Below are 23,560 nucleotides of genomic sequence, written 5' to 3' on the forward strand. Positions count from 1 at the left end.
AGGTCAACAGAACTGCTTTTAGAGCCAGAGAACCAGGTCAGCAGAGCTCTTTAGAGGGAGAAAACCAGGTCAGCATAGCTGCTTTAGAGCGAGAGAACCAGGTCAGCAGAACTGCTCTAGAGCCAGAGAACCAGGTCAGCAGAGCTACTTTAGAGAAATAGAACCAGGTCAGCAGAGCTGCTTTAGAGCCAGAGAACCAGGTCAGCAGAGCTGCTCTAGAGGCAGAGAACCATGTCAGCAGAGCTGATTTAGAGGGAGAGAACCAGGTCAGCAGAACTGCTTTAGAGCCTGAGAACCAGGTCAGCAGAGCTGCTCTAGAGCCAGACAAACCAGGTCAGCAGAGCTGCTTTAGAGGGAGCGAACCTGGTCAGCAGAGTAGCTTTAGAGCCAGAGAACCAGGTCAGCAGAGCTGCTTTGGAGCCATGGAACCAGGTCAGCTGAGCTGCTCTAGAGGCAGAAAATCAGGTCAGCATAGCTGATTTAGAGGGAGAGAACTAGGTCAGAAGAGTTGCTTTAGAGCCAGAGAACCAGGTCCGCAGAGCTGCTTTAGAGCCATAGAACCAGGTCAGCAGAGCTGCTCTAAAGCCTAAGAACCAGGTCAGCAGAGCTGCTGTAGAGCCAGAGAAACCATGTCAGTAGAGCTGCTTTAGAGCGAGAGAACCAGATCAGCAGAGCTGCTTTAGAGGGAGAGATCAAGTCGGCACAGCTGCTTTAGAGCCAAGGGACCAGGTCAGCAGAGCTGCTCTAGAGCCAGAGAACCAGGTCAGCAGAACTGCGTTAGAGCCATAGAACCGGGTCAGCAGAGCTGCTTTAGAGACAGAGAACCAGGTCAGCAGAGCTGTTGTAGAGCCAAAGAACCAGGTCAGCAGACCTGCTCTAGAGCCTAAGAACCAGGTCAGCAGAGCTGCTCTAGAGCCAGAGAACCAGGTCAGCAGAGCTGCTGTAGTGCTAGAGAAACCAGGTCAGCAGAGCTCTTTAGAGGGAGAGAACCAGGTCAGCAGAGCTGCTCTAGAGCCAGAGAACCAGGTCAGCAGAACTGCTCTAGAGCCAGAGAACCAGGTCAGCAGAGCTGCTTTAGAGCAATAGAACCAGGTCAGCAGAGCTGCTTTAGAGCCAGAGAACCAGGTCAGCAGAGCTGCTCTAGAGGCAGAGAACCAGGTCAGCAGAGCTGCTTTAGAGGGAGAGAACCAGGTCAGCAGAGCTGCTTTAGAGCCAGAGAACCAGGCCAGGAGAGCTGCTTTAGAGCCAGAGAACCAGGTCAGCAGAGCTGCTCTAGAGCCAGAGAACCAGGTCAGCAGAGCTACTTTAGAGAAATAGAACGAGGTCAGCAGAGCTGCTTTAGAGCCAGAGAACCAGGTCAGCAGAGCTGCTCTAGAGGCAGAGAACCATGTCAGCAGAGCTGATTTAGAGGGAGAGAACCAGGTCAGCAGAACTGCTTTAGAGCCTGAGAACCAGGTCAGCAGAGCTGCTCTAGAGCCAGACAAACCAGGTCAGCAGAGCTGCTTTAGAGGGAGAGAACCTGGTCAGCAGAGTAGCTTTAGAGCCAGAGAACCAGGTCAGCAGAGCTGCTTTGGAGCCATGGAACCAGGTCAGCTGAGCTGCTCTAGAGGCAGAAAATCAGGTCAGCAGAGCTGATTTAGAGGGAGAGAACCAGGTCAGAAGAGTTGCTTTAGAGCCAGAGAACCAGGTCCGCAGAGCTGCTTTAGAGCCATAGAACCAGGTCAGCAGAGCTGCTCTAAAGCCTAAGAACCAGGTCAGCAGAGCTGCTGTAGAGCCAGAGAAACCATGTCAGTAGAGCTGCTTTAGAGCGAGAGAACCAGATCAGCAGAGCTGCTTTAGAGGGAGAGATCAAGTCGGCACAGCTGCTTTAGAGCCAAGGGACCAGGTCAGCAGAGCTGCTCTAGAGCCAGAGAACCAGGTCAGCAGAACTGCGTTAGAGCCATAGAACCGGGTCAGCAGAGCTGCTTTAGAGCCAGAGAACCAGGTCAGCAGAGCTGTTGTAGAGCCAAAGAACCAGGTCAGCAGACCTGCTCTAGAGCCTAAGAACCAGGTCAGCAGAGCTGCTCTAGAGCCAGAGAACCAGGTCAGCAGAGCTGCTGTAGTGCTAGAGAAACCAGGTCAGCAGAGCTCTTTAGAGGGAGAGAACCAGGTCAGCAGAGCTGCTCTAGAGCCAGAGAACCAGGTCAGCAGAACTGCTCTAGAGCCAGAGAACCAGGTCAGCAGAGCTGCTTTAGAGCAATAGAACCAGGTCAGCAGAGCTGCTTTAGAGCCAGAGAACCAGGTCAGCAGAGCTGCTCTAGAGGCAGAGAACCAGGTCAGCAGAGCTGCTTTAGAGGGAGAGAACCAGGTCAGCAGAGCTGCTTTAGAGCCAGAGAACCAGGCCAGGAGAGCTGCTTTAGAGCCAGAGAACCAGGTCAGCAGAGCTGCTCTAGAGCCAGAGAACCAAGTCAGCAGAGCTGCTTTAGAGCCATAGAACCAGGTCAGCAGAGCTGCTTTAGAGCCAGAAAACCAAGTCAGCAGAGCTGCTCTAGAGCCTAAGAACCAGGTCAGCAGAGCTGCTCTAGAGCCAGAGAACCAGGTCAGCAGAGCTGCTGTAGAGCCAGAGAAACCAGGTCAGTAGAGCTGCTTTAGAGGGAGAGAACCAGGTCAGCAGAGCTGCCCTAGAGGGAGAGAACCAGATCAGCAGAGCTGCTTTAGAGCCAGAGAACCAGGTCAGCAGAGCTGCTCTAGAGCCTAAGAAGCAGGTCAGCAGAGCTGCTCTAGAACCAGAGACCCAGGTCAGCAGAGCTGCTCTAGAGCTAGAGACCCAGGTCATCCCGAGCTGCTCTAGAGGCTGAGAACCAGGTCAGCAGAGCTGCTGTAGTGCCAGAGAAACCAGGTCAGCAGAGCTGCTTTAGAGGGAGAGAACCAGGTCAGCAGAACTGCTTTAGAGCCAGAGAACCAGGTCAGCAGAGCTGCTCTAGAGCCAGAGAACCAGGTCAGCAGAGCTGCTTTAGAGCCATAGAACCAGGTCAGCAGAGCTGCTCTAGAGGCAGAGAACCAGGTCAACAGAACTGCTTTTAGAGCCAGAGAACCAGGTCAGCAGAGCTCTTTAGAGGGAGAAAACCAGGTCAGCATAGCTGCTTTAGAGCGAGAGAACCAGGTCAGCAGAACTGCTCTAGAGCCAGAGAACCAGGTCAGCAGAGCTGCTTTAGAGAAATAGAACCAGGTCAGCAGAGCTGCTTTAGAGCCAGAGAACCAGGTCAGCAGAGCTGCTCTAGAGGCAGAGAACCATGTCAGCAGAGCTGATTTAGAGGGAGAGAACCAGGTCAGCAGAACTGCTTTAGAGCCTGAGAACCAGGTCAGCAGAGCTGCTCTAGAGCCAGACAAACCAGGTCAGCAGAGCTGCTTTAGAGGGAGAGAACCTGGTCAGCAGAGTAGCTTTAGAGCCAGAGAACCAGGTCAGCAGAGCTGCTTTGGAGCCATGGAACCAGGTCAGCTGAGCTGCTCTAGAGGCAGAAAATCAGGTCAGCAGAGCTGATTTAGAGGGAGAGAACCAGGTCAGAAGAGTTGCTTTAGAGCCAGAGAACCAGGTCCGCAGAGCTGCTTTAGAGCCATAGAACCAGGTCAGCAGAGCTGCTCTAAAGCCTAAGAACCAGGTCAGCAGAGCTGCTGTAGAGCCAGAGAAACCATGTCAGTAGAGCTGCTTTAGAGCGAGAGAACCAGATCAGCAGAGCTGCTTTAGAGGGAGAGATCAAGTCGGCACAGCTGCTTTAGAGCCAAGGGACCAGGTCAGCAGAGCTGCTCTAGAGCCAGAGAACCAGGTCAGCAGAACTGCGTTAGAGCCATAGAACCGGGTCAGCAGAGCTGCTTTAGAGCCAGAGAACCAGGTCAGCAGAGCTGTTGTAGAGCCAAAGAACCAGGTCAGCAGACCTGCTCTAGAGCCTAAGAACCAGGTCAGCAGAGCTGCTCTAGAGCCAGAGAACCAGGTCAGCAGAGCTGCTGTAGTGCTAGAGAAACCAGGTCAGCAGAGCTCTTTAGAGGGAGAGAACCAGGTCAGCAGAGCTGCTCTAGAGCCAGAGAACCAGGTCAGCAGAACTGCTCTAGAGCCAGAGAACCAGGTCAGCAGAGCTGCTTTAGAGCAATAGAACCAGGTCAGCAGAGCTGCTTTAGAGCCAGAGAACCAGGTCAGCAGAGCTGCTCTAGAGGCAGAGAACCAGGTCAGCAGAGCTGCTTTAGAGGGAGAGAACCAGGTCAGCAGAGCTGCTTTAGAGCCAGAGAACCAGGCCAGGAGAGCTGCTTTAGAGCCAGAGATCCAGGTCAGCAGAGCTGCTTTAGAGCCAGAGAACCAGGTCAGCAGAGCTGCTCTAGAGCCAGAGAACCAAGTCAGCAGAGCTGCTTTAGAGCCATAGAACCAGGTCAGCAGAGCTGCTTTAGAGCCAGAAAACCAAGTCAGCAGAGCTGCTCTAGAGCCTAAGAACCAGGTCAGCAAAGCTGCTCTAGAGCCAGAGAACAAGGTCAGCAGAGCTGCTGTAGAGCCAGAGAAACCAGGTCAGTAGAGCTGCTTTAGAGGGAGAGAACCAGGTCAGCAGAGCTGCCCTAGAGGGAGAGAACCAGATCAGCAGAGCTGCTTTAGAGCCAGAGAACCATGTCAGCAGAACAGCATTAGAGCCATAGAACTGGGTCAGCAGAGCTGCTTTAGAGCCAGAGAGCCAGATCAGCAGAACTGCTCTGTAGCATAAGAACTAGGTCAGCAGAGCAGCTCTAGAGCCAGAGAACCAGGTCAGCAGACCTGCTGTAGAGCCAGACAAACCAGGTCAGCAGAGCTGCTTTAGAGGGAGAGAATCAGGTCAGCAGAGCTGCTTTAAAGACAGAGATCCAGGACAGCAGAGGTGCTTTAGAGCCAGAGAACCAGGTCAGTAGATCTGCTCTAGCTGACACTGACCGATTGACACTGACTGACACTGATTGACTGACACTGACACTGACTGACACTGATTGACTGACACTGACTTACTGACACTGACTAACATTGATTGACTGACACTGACTGGCTGACACTGACTGGCTGACACTGACTGACTGACTGACACTGACTGACACTGATTGACTGACACTGACTGACTGACACTAACTGACATTGATTGACTGACACTGACTGACACTGACTGACTGACTGACACTGACTGACTGACTGACACTGACTGACACAGACTGACACTGACTGACTACTCTCTACTACTCACTCTCTACAACTCTCTACTACACTCTCTCTACTATTCACCCTCTACTACTCACTCTCTACTACTTTCTACTACTCACTCTCTACTACTCACTCTCTACTACTCACTCTCTACTACTCTACTACTCTCTACTACTCACTCTCTACTACTCACTCTCTACTACTCACTCTCTACTAGTCACTCTCTACTACTCTCTACTACTCACTCTCTACTATTCACTCTATACTACTCCCTCTCTACTACCCTCTACTACTCTCTCTCTACTACTCACTCTCTACTACTCACCCACTACTACTCTCTATTACTCACTCTCTACTACTCACTCTCTACTACTCTCTACTACTCACTCTACTGCTCTCTACCACTCTCTATCACTCACTCCCTACTACTCTACTACTCACTCTCTACAACTCTCTGCTACTCTCTCTCTACTACTCACTCCCTACTACTCACTCTACTACTCTCTACTACTCACTCTCTACTACTCTCTCGCTACTATAACCTCTCTACTACTCACTCTCTACTTCTCGCTCTCTACTACTCGCTATCTACTACTCTTTGCTACTCACTCTCTACTACTCACTCTCTACTACTCTACTACTCTCTACTACTCTCTCTACTACTCACTCTCTACTACTCTCTACTACTAAATCTACTACTCTCTAATTCTCTCTACCACTCACTCTCTACTACTCTACTACTCACTCTCTACTACTCTCTCTACTACTCACTCTCTACTACTCTCTCTCTACTACTCTCTACTACTCTCTACTACTCACTCTCTACTACTCACTCTACTTCTCACTCTTTACTACTCTCTCTCTATTTCTCTCTACTACTCTCTACTACTCACTCTACTTCTCACTCTCTCTTACTCTCTACTGCTCTCTCTGCTACTCACTCTCTACTACTCACTCTCTACTACTCACTCTCTACTACTCTCTACTACTCACTCTACTACTCACTCTCTACTACTCTCTATTTCTCTCTACTACTCACTCTCTACTACTCATTCTCTACTACTCTCTACTACTCACTCTCTGCTACTCTCTCTACTACTCTCTACTACTCACTGTTTACTCTCTACCTCACTACCTCTCCCTCTACTACTCTCTACCTCTCAACACCTTTACCTCTCTACCTCTACCTCTCTACCTCTACCTCTCCACCTCTACACGTCTACCTCTACACCTCTACATCTCTACCTCTCTCTATACACGCACACATATGCACATATATTTATGCATATATATGCATATGCATTTATATATATGTATGTGTATATATTTACACATAAATATATAAACATATATATAATCTGCATATCTATATAAATGCAAATATAAATTCATGCATACATACATACATGTTACCACTTTATTCCAATCAAGATGGCTTCAGGTGTGCCATAATTTTGTCATAAGTAAGACTGTTAGCGCTCTAGTTGTTCTTTAGAACACTCTGGGACATTCAGTCATTGGGCTATACTTGGGCTACATCTGGGTGATATTTGTGCTACATTTGGGCTCTTTTGTCTCTGGTGGCCATCTTGGGAGACTTATTTGTTATGAAGTTTCCTAATTGCCTCATTTACTACAGTCTCCTTGGTACGAAATACTTTCAGTTTTTTACTTTGATTCCATTAAGAAGGCATTCAGATATGTCACACATTTGCCATCAATTCAGAATGTTAGCACTCTACTTGCTTATTAGATCACTGTAGTAAAGCTACTGCTCACCAGGGAAGTCTGCTGCTGGTATTGAAAGTGCATGTTTCAGTCTGCATGTCAGAATTTTTTAATGAAATAGAACAGGATTTGAGAAGTCACTCAAAATGTGCCCTCATTTTTCTTTCTACAGCACTAATCATACTTTATATGTCAAAATGAACCCCCTAATTTTGTTTCTTTTTGAATTAAATGTTTTAAGAGTTACCACTTTATTCCAATCAAGATGGCTTCAGGTGTGCAATAGGTTTGTCATAAGTAGGACTGTTAGTGCTCTAGTTGTTCTTTAGAACACTCTGGGAAGCTGCAGTAGAACACAAAGCAATCAACTGATAGTCTCTGCCCTTGTTGGATGTACATGTTTTACTGAGAATGTCAGACTTCATTCTCACATGACTGAGAAAGATAATGTGAATTTACAGAAAATATGCTCTCAGTTTAGCTTATCGACCACCTTCCAAACCTCTGTTGGAAAAGCATGAGAAAATAGTTTTCTCTCAAACATGATTCATGATATCCCAGCAGAAGGCTTTTTCACATGGTAAAATCACCTTAGAACACACCACAATTCCTAAAATGAGTATGGTACCATCCACAAATGATTTATAATGTAACTAAACTCTTAAAACCTTCTATTAACTGCAATGCTTTTTAATGAGGTGCTATCATGTATATTGGTCCCAAAATGGCTGCCAACACTTCTTGGATGAAGTGCTGACAGCCAATCAGATATCACGATGAGATGTGTGGTTAGGCTCTGCGCAGATATATATGTGATTTTACTTTTGATTTTCTCAGGAACTACTGAACGGATTTACACCATTTAACCAAAAGGCACGACTCTGAACCAAGGGCTACCTTTTTGTCAAATTTGGTGTAATTCCGTTCACCAGTTCGGGCTGTAGCTGCAATTAAAGGTTCCCATGGAAAATTACATGGGGAAAACACGTTTTGGGGCCCCCCTTTATTCTCAGCCCCTGCTTGACAAATCACCCCGAGACTTTCAGGATAGGAGAGGACAGGAGCGCTTCACCAGTTTTGAAAATTTCACGAAGTTTCGTCAACCGGCACCAAAGTTATTCCAGATAGAATGTTGCGGATTTCCTATGGATAATAGGTCATAACTACCTACTGGCAACCACCAGTAGGTAATATATTTGTATATATGTATACATATATTACCAGTAGGTAGTTATAGTTAGGACCTATTATCCATAGGAAATTAGTAACATTCTTTTCCCAATAACTCTGGCTCCGGATGACGAATCTTCGCGAATTTTTCAAAACTGGTGTAGCGCTCCGGTCAGCTCCTATCCTGAAAGTTTGCGAGTGATTCGTCAAGTGGGGCCGAGAAAAAAGGGGGTCCCAAAACGCATTTTCCCCATGTTATTTCCCATGAGAAATTTTAGACACGGCTACAGCCCGAATTGTTGAACGGAATTACACAAAAGTTTGCAAAACGGTAGCCCTTGGTTGTAAATCCGTTCAGTAGTTCCTGAAAAGTTCAAAAAATAGAGGTAAAAAAATCAATTTCCCATAGGAAACTTTAGACACAGTTATAGTAAAAACTGCTGAACAGAATTACCCAAATTTGGCAAAAAGGTACTGCTCGGCTCAGAAAGGGACCTTTTTAAAAATTGTGTAAATCCGTTCAGTAGTTTTTTGAGAAATTAAGAAATAAAGATAGTTATATCTAGAGGCACGGAGGATCCGCGCACCCTCCCGATCACAAAGTTAATGCTAATTGGCTGTCAACACTCCAAACCAGGAAGTGTTGGTAGCCATCTTGTGCCTCGGTAGAACATAGGCAGAAGAAAACTGAAAAACAAATGTGGAAAACAGGAAAAGGGGGCAGGGTAGAAACACCCTGACTCCCTAGGTGTGCTCAGGGGATCCCACAAGGACCACCAGGGATTTGAAAAATCGGCTGAATATGCGCCGGGTGTGCGGATCCAGCTGCGAAAATGAAAAAAACGTTATTAATTAGCCCCCGGTGGGCCAGGTCCCGGGGGCATGTATAAATAGTAATTGTGGGGGACACCCGCAGCCCCGGGGACTGCCACCCCCTGGGCTTCTTTTTTGTTGAAAAAAAAACTGTGTTGGGGGTTGAGCCCCCCCACACACCCTGGGGACTGCCACCTCCCCAGGCACTAAGATGTAAATAGGGGGGTCCTTTAAGGACCCCCGAGCCCCGGGACCACCACCTCCCCGGGGCTTTGGACAGATTTGGAGGGGGCCCCCTCCTGGAGCCTGTGGTGGCCCTGGGGACTGCCACCCCCCAGGGCCGGCTCCTGCAGTGTCCCGGGCGGCCCACCCAGAGACATTGTTGTTTGCAATGACAGGTCGGGAGCCTCGCAACTCCCGACCTGTCATTGCAAACTGCTTTGCTTCATTGAAGCGAGAGCAGGGAAACCTGCTCTTGCTTCAATGAAGCAAAGCAGATTGCTTCTCCTCATGGGGAGCTGCATATTAGCAGCTCCCCATGTGGAAAAGCAATGCCGGCTCCCGTAGGACGTGGGGAGCCGGCGGTCCCACGGTCCCCAACGTATGATATAGACCCCGGGGGATGGGGTCCTCGTGTTGAATTGATAATTATTGGTAGGAGATGTTTTTCTTAAAGAAAAATAAGGAGTCACGTACCTAGCGCGGCGCTCAGCGCGGCCCCTAGTGTGCACGCGAGGTGCACGCGAGGGGTACGCGACGCCTAGCGCGAAAAGCTATGCAGGCTCCCGAAGGTCGAGGGGAGCCGGCGGGACTGTAGGGGCATTGGGGCTCCCCCCACGGTCCCCAACGTATCATATGGGCCTCGGTGGATGGGGTCCCCGGGGCAAATAGAAATTAATAGTAGGAGCCGTTTTTTTTGTACGGGAAAATAAGGAGTTGCGTACCTAGCGCAGCGCTCTGCGCGGCCCCCTTGTGTGCACACGAGGGGTACGCGACTCCAATTCGTGCAGGGTGCGTGACTCCAAGCAAAAATATTCTAATTTTTTTTAATAAAAACTTAGGTTATATGTTAGGATATTGTGTGGCTCTAAAAAGAGCCCTTGTGTTTATTGGGAGATTTTTGTAGCTACATGTTGTTGAGAAGGACTCTGTTTCCCTTATCTGTGAAATGTACTCCATCAGTCCTGTAGATGCCATCCTTATTAAAACGCAGATTGTTGTTGTATATGGACCCCATACTATGGTCTCTGAGATAAGCAGAAACAGCTTTATTGACATTTTTTCTAGCTTTCTCAATCTGTGGACAAAATTGATAGGACCTGTTCCATTTCTGTATTTGGCATATGTTAGAGTACACAAAGGCAGTTTGGGGGAAAAGCAACATCAATTCTGCAAAGGTGTCCTTCATTAGCATGTCCAGAGCTAACCCAGTCAATGTGCCTAGGTCATTGCCACCGCAGTGCACAATCATGAGGTCAGATGGTTGGATATGCAAAAAGGATTTAACCAATGGCATCAATTGGTGCCACTTTAATCCTCTCTGTCCAATCCATTTAATGTCTACATTTTGCAAAGCTAAGTCTTTGTCAATACCTCTGCTTTCAGCATACCCTTTGCACCAGAAAATATAGCTGTGTCTAATATTCCACACAGAAAGCATCTTGAAGGGATTTCTGTAGGTAATCAGAAGATGTCTGTAGTTGAGGTAGGCAGGTGGAAGAATGAAATCTATCTAAGATGGTGGACAAGATGCTGTTTTTCAGAAAGAAAAGATTTGATTTGCTGTTTAAGAACACTCTACATTCAAAATTAGGGTGTATTTTACTTTTTTTACAAAGCATGTTTCTTATTGGTTATTAACATATGCTGGAAAGGTACAGCAGAAAGGATAACATCAAGCATTTTAAAGCCAACAACACCTGCTGTTGTCATTTTCAACATTGTGTGGTGAACTTGTGACCTGGCAGCTAAGTTAAATGTTGCATAACCTGTTGCTATAGAAACTGACATTAAGGACAAGGGGTGAAGATGTCAGTTGAAAAGCATTATTCTCTATGACCAATGGAAATTCGCTTTTCAATTTATAAAGCACTGGGAAGCAATGCCATTTGTTGTTCATGTCTATGTGTATGAAAAAATAGAGGGAAAGTTTGCCAATACTGGTTCACCCTTGCAGAGTGTGTTGATCTACATTGTCTGTGTGAAAAAGAGTGCGTGAGATTTTTCATTTAACAGATTTATTTAAAAGGTGAGTTACATATTTTTGAAGTTAATTTAAAAAAGATTTGACATTTTTATGAAACTGTGTTGTTTGAAATATATTATAAAATGCAGAGATGTATATTGGAATTATTTTTATTGTACTTGAAGTTAGCTTAAAAAACAATATGTACAGTAACATATATATTTAAGTGTGTTGGGAGATATAGTTGAATGAAGGCTCTTATTAACTATTAATTGGTTAAATATGTACTAAGAAGGTGTAATTTCTAAATTATTCATATAAGGTGTAGTTTATTAGGCATGATTATGTCTTCTGTGTAAAAAGGTATAGTTTAAAAATATTGCATTATTACAGATAGTGTGGTAAAATTAGGTACAGTTGTGCTGTTTGCAAAATGATTATATAAGCTGCTAATAATTATGAATCTGTTATTAGTTGGTACAGTTTGTGCAGTTTAAACAATCCTTATAAAAAAGTGTTCTTTATTACTCTTCTTCATTAAGTCTTTTGAGAGGTACAGTTTGATGAAGTTGCATATTTGTAGATTTAAAGGACAATATGTAGCTGCAAAGAATGTCAGTACATTTTATTATTTCTGGTATGTAGTAGTTGGTATGTCATGAGTCAGGTATTTGTTTACATTATATTTATATTTGTATGAATTCATGAGAGGTATCTGATACATTAGAGGATTGCACATGTGGTGAAAATGTGATTTTATAAGTGTATGACAAGTGATCTTGTGGTTCTATAATGTCTAATTTTGTAGTTAGTATATAATTAAATGTGCATAATCTATGCAGTACCGTTACCTCCAGCACACTACTGATTCACTCCTGTAAAAATCCATACCATAGCCAAGCAGATAAGCAATCACACTGTCAGTCCCTGTCCACTGCTCCTATCATACTGACAGCACTATGTCTGTATCTATTCTCTGTGCTGAAACAGAAGCACTTGAAAACTCACTCTCCTGTCAACTATCAGCACTGTCACTATCTAGTCACTGTCCATACACCTGTAGAATGCCTCATGCATTAAGACACATAGTGCTACAGTGAAATGTGCGCAATGTATGCAGGCCTGTAACCTCCAGCAGACTTCTGATTCACCCTTTCAATAACCAGGTAATATTCATGCAGTGCCCCAATCAGCCTATCAGTCTCTGTCCACTCTTGCAATTATCCAGACAGAAGTATGTCCTTATTTAATCGCTGTGCCAACACACAAGCACTTAAAAACTCACTCTCCTGTGAACTACAAGCACTCTCACTATCTAGACCGTGTCCATACACCTGTAGAATGCCTCAGGCATTAAGACACATAGTGCTACAGTTAAATGTGCGCAATGTATGCAGGCCCCTAACCCCCAGCAGAGTACTGATTCACCCTTGCTATAAGCCAGGTAGTATTCAAGTACTGCCCCAATTAGATTGACACTCTTTATCCAGTCCTGCAATCATCCTGACAGAACCATGTCCTTATCTACTGTCTGTGCCAACACACAAGCACTCAAAAACTCACCCTTCTGTCAATTCACAGCACTGTTACTATCTAGTCAGTGTCCATACACCTGTAGACTGCATCAGGCATTAAGACACATAGTGCTACAGTGAAATGTGCGCAATGTATGCAGGCCTGTAACCCCCAGCAGACTTCAAATTCAACCTTGCAATAACTAGGTAGTATTCATGTAGTGCCCCAATCAGCCTATCAGTCTCTGTCCATTCCTGCAATTATCCTGACAGAAGCATGTCCTTATCTAATCGCTGTGCCAACACAAAAGCACTTAAAAACGCACCCTCCTATAAACTACCAGCACTCTCACTATTAAGTGACTGTCCATACACCTGTAGAATGCCTCAGGCTTTAAGACACATGGTGCTACAGTGAAATGTGCGCAATGTATACAGGCCTGTAATCCCCAGCAGACTACTGATTCACCCTTGCAATAAGCCAGGTAGTATTCATGCAGTGCCCCAATCAGCCTATCAGTGTCTGTCCACTCCTGCAATTATCCTGACAGAACCATGTCCTTATCTAATTTCTGTGCCAACACAGAAGCAGTTAAAAACTCACCCTCCTGTCAACTACCAGCACTCTCACTATCCAGTCACTGTCCATACACCTGTAGAATGCCTCAGACATTAAGACACATAGTGCTATAGTGAAATGTGTGCAATCTATGCAGGCCTCTAACCACCAGCAGACTACTGATTCACCCTTGCAATAAGCCAGGTAGTATTCATGCAGTGCCCCAATCAGCCTATGAGTCTCTGTCCACTCCTGCAATTATCCTGACAGAATCATGTCCTTATCTAATCTCTGTGCCAACACACAAGCACTTAAAAACTCACCCTCCTGTCAACTACCATTATTTAAACTATCCACTCAGTAACCATGCACTTATAGAATGACTTAGGTATTAAGAGACGCAGTGCTACAGTCAAATGTGCGCAATGAATACAGGCCTGTAATTCCCAGCAGACTACTGATTCACCCTTGCAATAAGCCAGGTAGGATTCATGCAGTGCCCCAATTAGCCTATCAGTCTCTGAACACAGAAGCAGTTAAAATCTCACCCTCCTGTCAACTACCAGCACTCTCAGTATCTAGTCACTGTGCATACACCGTTAGAATGTCTCAGGCATTAAGACACATACTGCTACAGTGAAATGTACGCAATGTATGCAGGCCCCTACCCTCCAGCAGAGTACTGATTCACCCTTGGTATAAGCCAGGTAGTATTCATGTCGTGCCCCAATCAGCCTATCAGTGTCTGTCCACTCCTGCAATTATCCTGACAGAATCATGTCCTTATCTAATTGCTGTTTCAACACACAAGCACTTACAAAAGTCACCTTCCTGTCAACTACCAGCACTCTCACTATCTAGTCAGTGTCTATACACCTGTAGAATGCCTCAGGCATTAAGACACATAGTGGTACAGTGAAATGTGCGCAATGTATGCAGGCCTGTAATCCCCAGTAGACTACTGATTCGCCCTTGCAATAAGCCAGGTAGTATTCATGCAGTGCCCCAATCAGCCTATCAGTTTCTGTCCATTCCTGTAACTATCCTGACAGAACCATGTCCTTATCTAATTTCTGTGCCAACACAGAAGCAGGTAAAATCTCACCCTCCTGTCAACTACCAGCACTCTCAGTATCTAGTCACTGTGCATACACTGGTAGAATGTCTCAGGCATTAAGAAACATAGTGGTACAGTGAAATATGCACAATGTATGTAGGCCTCTATCCCCAACATACTACTGATTCACCATTGCAATAAGCCCAGTAGTATTCATGCAGTGCCCCAATCAGCCTATGAGTCTCTGTCCACTCCTGCAATTATCCTGATAGAAGCATGTCCTTATGTAATCGCTGTGACAACACAGAAGCACTTATAAACTCTCCCTGCTGTCAACTACCATTATTTCAACTATCCACTCAGTATCCATGCACTTATAGAATGACTTAGGTATTAAGAGACGCAGTGCTACAGTAAAATGGCACAATCTATGCAGGCCCCTAACCACCAGCAGACTACTGATTCACCCTTGCAATAAGCCAGGTAGCATCCATGCAGTGCCCCAATCAGCCTATGAGTCTCTGTCCACTCCTGCAATTATCCTGATACAAGCATGTCCTTATCTAATCTCTGTGCCAACACATAAGCACTTAAAAACTCACCCTCCTGTCAACTACCATTATTTCAACTATCCACTCAGTATCCATGCACTTATAGAATGACTTAGGTATTAAGAGACGCAGTGCTACAGTAAAATGGCGCAATCAATGCAGGCCCCTAACCTCCAGCAGGCTACTGATTCACTCTTGCAATAAGCCAGGTAGTATTCATGCAGTGCCCCAATTAGACTGTCAGTCTCTGTCCACTTCTGCAATCATCCTGACAGAAGCATGTCCCTATCGATTCTCTGTGCCAATACACAAGCACTTACAAACTCTCCCTGCAGTCAACTACCAGCAGTGTAAATATCCAGTCAGTATCCATGTAATGTAAAGTGACTCAGGCATTAAGATAAGCAGTGCTACAGTGAATTGTGCAAAATCTATGTAGGCCTCTAACCAGTAGCAGACTACTGAATGAACCTTGCAGTAAGACAGGTAGTATTCATGTAGTGTCCCAATCAGACTGTCATTCTCAGTCCACTCCTGCAATCATCTTGACAGAACAATGTCTTTATGTAATCACTGTACCAAAACCTAGGGATTTGTAAATTCACCATTCTCTTTTGTTGCAGTACTCTAATCATTCAGTTAGTATTTATGTACTTATGCAATGACCCTGGTAGTAATACATCAATATTACAAACACCATTCAGTATTCATGCAGTCCTCTAAACACATAAACACTACTTATTTAGTCCTTCATTTTTGAACCTACTACCTCTGTATTGCAGTAAATGGGTTGTGATTTTTAAACAAAGCATATAAATATTTTTATGTAGAAGATATGTGTTTAATAATACAATACATTATTTTATAGATTCATTTTAATAATATTACATTAATTTTTTTCAAGACAGATAGTGTTCATCATCATTACAAAAAAAGTCACCATGACTAAAAAAACAGAAAGAAGGAAACAACAAAAAAAGAGTATTATTTGAAGAATACACAACAGCAACATTTAGATGAAGAACAACATGTGGTAAAAAAAATAATCTTGCGGTAAGAGAACAAAATAATTTTTTAAAAGACTTTCAAAGGCTAGAAACAGTGTGAACAATGTGGAAAGTAGAAATAATGCCTCAAGAAGAAAGAACAATAACAAGAAAAAAGGAGAAATTAGTGGGAAATTAAGTTTTCAAGAAAAAATATATGGTAAAAGGAGAAACAATCAATTTACCGAAATAAGGAAAATAATGTTTTATAATAGAGTTGTCTTTAATTTGTTGAAAGATGTGAGGAAATATAAAAAAGATCAGCATTTTATGAAAAGAAAAAACAGATTGAAACTATTGTTGAAAAGGCTTTTGAATTGAAAACGAAATTATTTATTTTAGTATTAAATAGAATTTGATCATTAGATAAGCCAATATGTTTTATGGAGGCCATAGTAAAAGGAAGAGAGTAATTAACAGAACTAACGGAATTTCTTACGAGAGTATAGTAAAAAAAAGTATTACATAAATGAAAAAGATGTTGCAAGAACTAGACCCTTGCAGAGTGAGAAAAAATACTGGTTTGCAGGTCATTCTCTGGCGTGTTTTACATCATTTTAGAATGTTAGCAGTACATCATTCTCAAATGCGGAAGTTAGTCAGAAGATTGTATTACGCGAAAAGTCCACCAATATTTTTAAAAGAATTAAATAGTGCACTTGTGCATGGGTCAGTATCAGATGTAAAAAAAGTTTGTGATGAAATAGAGTTTCGTTACTTTGGTCCTGAAGAAGAGAGTAGACAAACTGAAACACTGATAGAAGTAGGCATTGAAGAAAACGTGGAAAAGATTACTACAGAGAAATTTGAAGAAGAAATTTCAAAGTTTAAGGTAATTTCGTGTGAAAGGCCAAATTATACATATATTTGTTGGCGACGAACTCACTATAAGAATCAGACTAGGACTGTTGATTTGTATTTAAAAAGTGAAAAAGAAAATAATGATAAGTGGAAGGAATTTGCAACTAATTTGTTGGTAGAGGATTGCTTTGATTTGGGTACTGATCAACGTCATTGTAAATATTGTTATAACAAATTAGAGGATAATAAAATGCCAGGAAGAGCTGTCCATAATGATCTGGAGTTGGTACCTATTCCTCAAGAACTGATGGATTTAAACATGTATGAGTGTATTCTAATTCAATCTGTGCACCCGTTTCAGGCTATTGTTCGTATGGAGCAGGATTAAAAGGAAGAGTTCTATATTTACCTCTAGATTTAAAGAAAAATATTGAAACTATTGGTGTAGAGAAAGAAGAACCCTTAGTTATTCTTGTGAATGGTGTGCCTACTAAGAGTATGAACATCTGGCAGGAATTAGTGGATGTCAGGAAAGTACAAAAGGCAACATTGTATCTTATAAAAAACAATGAATACTACAAAAATGTGTAAGTGGAAGAAGAAGAAATACTTTTAGGGGATGATAGTGAAATGTCAAGTGGTCAAATTGAGAAAGTGGACATATCCAAAACTGAAGAAATTGATGAACATTATAGTGTACATCCTTTACATTCTAAAGAAGTGTTGGGGAATAGTATTGAATTACTCCAAATGAAGAAAGCAAAATACTGTCGACGGAAATACAAGTCGAAGGAAAAGTTTTATACCAAATGTAATTTTGGATTTCCACATCCAGTATTATCCAAAGGAAGAATGAACAGTTTCATGCCAGTTGTGAGACATACCATCACTAGAAAATCTCCAAAAAATAAGTACAATTTGACAAGAAGTGAAGAATCAAAGTATATAAATGATTATAATCCAGTTATTCTGTCAATGTGGAATGCTAATATGGATATCCAGTATGTTGCGGATAATTCCATTGCTGTGGCTCGGTATGTAACATCATACAAAACAAAATCAGAAAAGACGGAGTTGAAAGAAATGTGGGAAGAAATTTCCCATGAGAAGAGTCTCAGTAAGAAATTGTACAGCTTTAGTTTGAAGATGCTGTCACATCGAGAAATTGGATCGTACAAATGTTGGGATCGGTTATCATCTGCAAGTTTATATTCAAAGCCAAGAGGAATTATTTGGGTTAGTCTAGGTCTTGCTGCAACGTGAAATCGAGTACTTAAATCTATTCTGTAAATTGAATATTTAGCATTAAATGAACCGGAAGACACAGATATAGTCAAAACAAACATGTTGGATATATACTATCCAAATAGAAGTCCTCATCTTGAGAACATATGTCTCTATGAAGTACTGCAATATTACACTTTGAAGAGAAATACTACAGAGAATATAAATGAAGGAAAATATGCAGTGATTGGTTCAGAAGGATGTTTTTGATTAATCACATTAAACTGAGTTGTGATACTGCTGATAGAAGAGAATTTTACTATTTGGCACTTTTACAACTCTTCAATCCTTGGCGTACGGAACTGGAATTACTTGGAGATTTTGAGTGCTATGAAGATTCTTTCAATGCATGTAAAGATAGCACTGAATGCACAGTTTTTGCAAATTATCTCAAAATGTTGAATGAAGAAATCGATCAAGAAGCTACTATTGCAGCTGAGATTGCTAGAGACAGTTCTCAAGATAGTCAAAGTTCTGCTCCACTGAGTCAGGATCCTCTAGGACAACCAATTCTTGAAAATGAAGCAGCCATCGCCATGAGTGAAGTGGAAACAGTAATGCATCAAGCTCAAGAAGATATGATGGACTGAATCTTGGAAGAACAACTAAGTATTGAACAGAAAGAAATATACCAGCAAGTGAAACAACTCATCGACCATGGTTTTCTTCATGAAAAGAAAGAATGCACATGCACATCATTTTAACCTATCCGAATGTATGTCAGTGGTCAAGCTGGTACAGGAAAAATTTTCTTAATTAAAGTTTTGACCAGTTATCTACAGAAAACAACGGACTCAGATTTGTCTTGTGTTGTAACTGCTCCAACTGGGTTGGCAGCATACAACATTAAAGAAATTACATTGCATTGTTTACTAATGCTACCTGTAGAGCATGAAAATAAATTGGAATATCACAAGCTATATGGAGAAGCTTGTTATGAAGTTTCAAGAGTGCTAAAGAAAATGAAACTTCTAATTATTGATGAGGGGAGCATGGTCTCAAACGTAATGCTTGCCTTTGTGAATTTGTCAATTATCAAAAAAGAGATGGGATTGAATCTTTGAAAATCAAATTTGATCAGATTGAAGAAGTAAAACAAATTGCTCGTTGTTCTGCTCGTTTTTTGTTTGTTAAATATTTGTATGTTCGTAGAAAACAGTTTCCTCTTTCTTTGGCATATGCGGTGACTATTCATAAATCTCAAGGTTTAATTGTAGACAGTGCATTGGTAAACATTGGGAGTATGGTATTTAAAGAGGGTATGACATATGTTGCTGTGTGGCGAGTTAGAACTTTATCTGGGTTGTATTTGATTGATTTTGATGAGAGAAAGATTAGTGCAGATTCAAATTGTGTAAGAGAGTATGATCGGTTAAGAAGACTATATGCTCCCAATTTAAGTGAATATCCTGTATATGAAAAGCGTGTAGTTGGTCGAAAACGGAGATATGAGAATATCTGTAGTGAAGTTAAAGAGAAGAAAAAAAATCAAGATAATGTTGAGATTCCAAGCAAAAAGCACAAGGAGAGTATAGAAGAGATTGTTGGATATCAATTAGAAAATAGTTCAGGTATTAACTGCTATGCAAATGTAGTGGTAAATGTTGTATTTTATTTAGAATATCTGCAACAGCAAATTATGGAACATCGACAAAAACGTTTTTGTTCTTTGTTGTATTCTATTTTTGAAAAATTGAAAACTGAAAAAGTAAAATCCAAAGTGTTTCTGATATTCAGAATCTTCTGGATATATGTAGTGGTTCTACGCAATTTACACAGAATGTGCAACAAGATGCTCAGGAATTTCTAATGTATATGCTTGCAGTATTGGAAGATGAAGGAATAGAAATTGAAAATCTTTTTGGACTTCGTTATAAATGGCAACATGAATGTGAAAATTGTACATTTATTTCTAACACTGACATAGACACTGAGAGATTGATATATTTGACAATACCAGACTGTAAAGCAGTGTCTTTCAACAAATTAGTTAATGCAGCAAATCAAAACATGGAGTGTAGCCAATGCAAATCAGAAATGTTATCAACATTATTTATAGAAAGATTTGGAGAATATATAATTTTAATGATACAACGTTGTACAGCCGATGGAAGAAAATTTGAAACTTTAATAAAAAAAATTGTAGCAAGTCAACTATCAATATCAGGAAGAACTTTTGTATCAGTAGCAATTATTTTCCATGATGGACCTTCTACAACATCTGGAAATTACAGTCTATTTAAAATGCAATAAAGGATGGACATATTGTAATGATGCTCATTTGGTTTTTAAATATTGTTTGCCTAAGGAATTACCAAATTCATACCTAATATTTTTAAAGCCAAAGTTCTAAGAACATAATTCGGCTTATTGGGAATATGTTAATATATATTAATACCAATACTTTGGAACATTTCTGTACGAAGGATTTCAGGAATATCATTTGGCCTACATGAAAGATATTAATATAAATTAATCAGTTTTTCAGAGATAATCTGTCAGCAAATATTTTAAATGGAATCATTTAGACTATATGGAAATTATAAAGAATTGTTGATTGAATTATTGTTTATCTTCTTTGATATTATATTGCCAAAATTCTCTTAGAAAGAAGCAGAATATATATATACGAGAGTTGCATTATATACTATGTTATTCAGGATGTTATTTATATGCAATGTGCAGAGAGAGTTGACTATGCTTAAAATATTTTTGACACAGATTTGTTTTTTTAAACAATCTTATTGATTGTTGTTTTTTTTTGCCCGCTGTTATGTGATGAGTAATATTGAAATCACTATTAATAGTGATATTCAATATATTCTGAGAACAGCAAAAAAGGCAAACTATTGTAAAAATTATAAGATTATATATTATAACTGTATTTTTTCTTCTCTTTTACAGATCCTAATTTTAAATATGCACAATGACTCAGTTATTAAGATACGAAGTGCTCCAGTCAAATGTGCACAATTTATGTAGGCCTCTAACCCCCAGCAGAGTACTGATTCTCCCTTGCTATAAGCCAGGTAGTATTCATGCAGTGCACCAATTAGATTGTGAGTCTCTGTCCACTCCTGCAATCATTCTGTCAGAAGGATGTCCTTATCTAATCTCTGTGCCAACACAGAAGCACTTATAAAGTCTCCCTGCAGTCAACTACCAGCAGTGTAAGAATGCAGCCACTATGCATGCACTTGTAGAATGTCTCAGGTATTAAGACACGCACTGCTACAGTCAAATGTGCACAATTTATGCAAGCCCCTAACCCTCTGCAGAGTACTGATTCACTCCTGCAATAACGTAGGTAGAACTCATGCAGTTCTCCAATGACATTGTCACTCTCTGTCCACTCTTGCAGTCATTCTGACAGAACCACATCCTTATCTAATCACTGCACCAAAACCCAAGCACATATAAACTCACCCTACTGTCAACTTGCAGCACTCTAACTATCCAGTCACTGTCCATGTACTACTAGGATGACAGAGACCTTAACACATGCAGTGCTACAATAAAATGTGCTCAATCTATGCAGTCTCATAACCACCTTCACATTACTGATTCAGTCCTGCAATTACACAGGTACTACTCTGTCACTCTCCGTCCACTCCTCTAGTCATCCTAACAGAACCATGTCCTTATCTAATCACTGCGCCAAAACCCAAGCACTTATAAACTTACCCTGCTGTCAACTTGTAGCACTCTAACTTTCCAGTCACTGTCCATGTACTTCTACAATGACTCAGGCATTAACACATGCAGTACTATAATCAAATGTGCACAATCTACACCATGTACTCTAATGATTCACTCCTTCAATTACACAGGTAGTACACATGCAGTCCAGCAATTACACTGTCACTTTACATCCAGTCTTCCAATTATCCGTCTTCATGCATTACAAATACACTTGTTCAATAATACATACTCTACTAATACACTCATATAATCACCATACAATACTTATGCATTCTTTCAATTAATCATGCTCTATACATATACTCATGCAATCTTTCAGACATTCCCATGCAATATATATATTTTTTTTTAACCAGATGAATTAGTTCTGAAAAGAACCTTTTTATATATATTTTTGGGGTATTTTTTGAACTATTTTGAAACAAAAATTGGTGTTTTTTTAAAAAAAACAAAAAACTACAAAATTGAAGAACTTTGCAATTAAAGTGTCATTGCAATAAATAATGCAAAAAAAATTAACAGTAGTGGTGTCTTGCAGCTCCACAAATAGCGTCAATAGACTGTTCACCACAGCATATTATTCTCTTGCCCTTGATGCAGTGCTGCTCTAAATTTCTAAATTCTGGATGAATGTCTGGTGCATTGTTTACTCCAGAAGTGCTTGGTCCACCAGCCTGCTCTCTTTGTCTTCCTGCTTTCTGCGCTTCACGTAGCTCTTCAGGTGCCAGATGACGAAGATGTATTGTTCTCATGTGCTTCCACATACTGGCAGTCCCGCAAGAATATTTTTTGGTTTAATCACCTCCTGAAAGCACTCTAGGACACAAAGTGCAGCACACCTTTTTGGTATTTACTTTTTTTTCCCCCTCTGGAATAGTAAAAAATTTCCAAACCAGAGACTCCTTCTTCTCCTTGACCTCCTCCTGTATCTCTTCATCTTGATCTTCTTCCAAGTTCTGATGTGGATCAGATGAAGCTATTTTTTTGATTTGCCCTAAACACCCAAAGAAATTTCAGGACAGGTGTGTCTTCTAAGATGTCCTAAAAACAATAGAAGAAAGGGAGGGCCTCTTTCACATTCTAGAAAGAAAAGTTTGTAAACCAATCAAATGCTTTCTTCTGAAGTCACATGGGATGCGCGCAACCTGCACTTACGATGCTCGCACCCTACGCGACTTCGCAAAAATATACTTAAAAGTAATATAAGTTTATTATAAGTAGAAATCTATTATTTTTCTGAATACCTTAGATAATGTCTTGTCCTAATATGTATATTAAAGACACATACATATCATTTTAGAACATACATTTTTTTTGCGGGAGTCGCGCAACCAGCGCGCACTGGCACGTATATGATGTCACGCGGGATCCGCACCACGCAAGCATTGCGTACCGTAATGCGCATGTGTCAGAAATGCGCGGTACCGGAAGTAGCAGATCGGTCGCATACCGATCACGCACATCACGTAATGTTAAATGTAAATGACGTAACTGAAAAAAACACAAAGCCGTCGCTCAACGTACGCGGATCCTTCACGACTTTTCTACATTGGCGGCTTAGAATCCGCACAGCCATCGTGCTGGATACGCTTTGGGTGCGCAACTTCAAAAAAAACTTGAAGAAAATAATAATAATAAAGAAAATAATTAAAATATTTTAAATAAGAAAATGAAACAAAAAGTTAAACAAGATTTTAGTTTGAATTTTATTAAAAACATTCTTTTTGCAATTTTCATAAAATATATTTAATGTTATTTAATGAATCAAATATTTAAAAATAAACAGTTAAAAATCTTTAGAAAATCAGTGCCAAAAAATAGATATAACTATTATTACATTATCATTTAAAACACTTTTCAAATTCACTGAAATAAACATAGCTTTCTGAGACATTATAGTTAGGAATTAGCATTTAAAAAACCTTTGAAATTCACTGAAAAAACCATAGGTTTCACACACTTTATAGT

This window comes from Triturus cristatus, chromosome 8 (assembly GCF_964204655.1).
Source record: "Triturus cristatus chromosome 8, aTriCri1.1, whole genome shotgun sequence".
Lineage (NCBI taxonomy): Eukaryota > Metazoa > Chordata > Amphibia > Caudata > Salamandridae > Triturus > Triturus cristatus.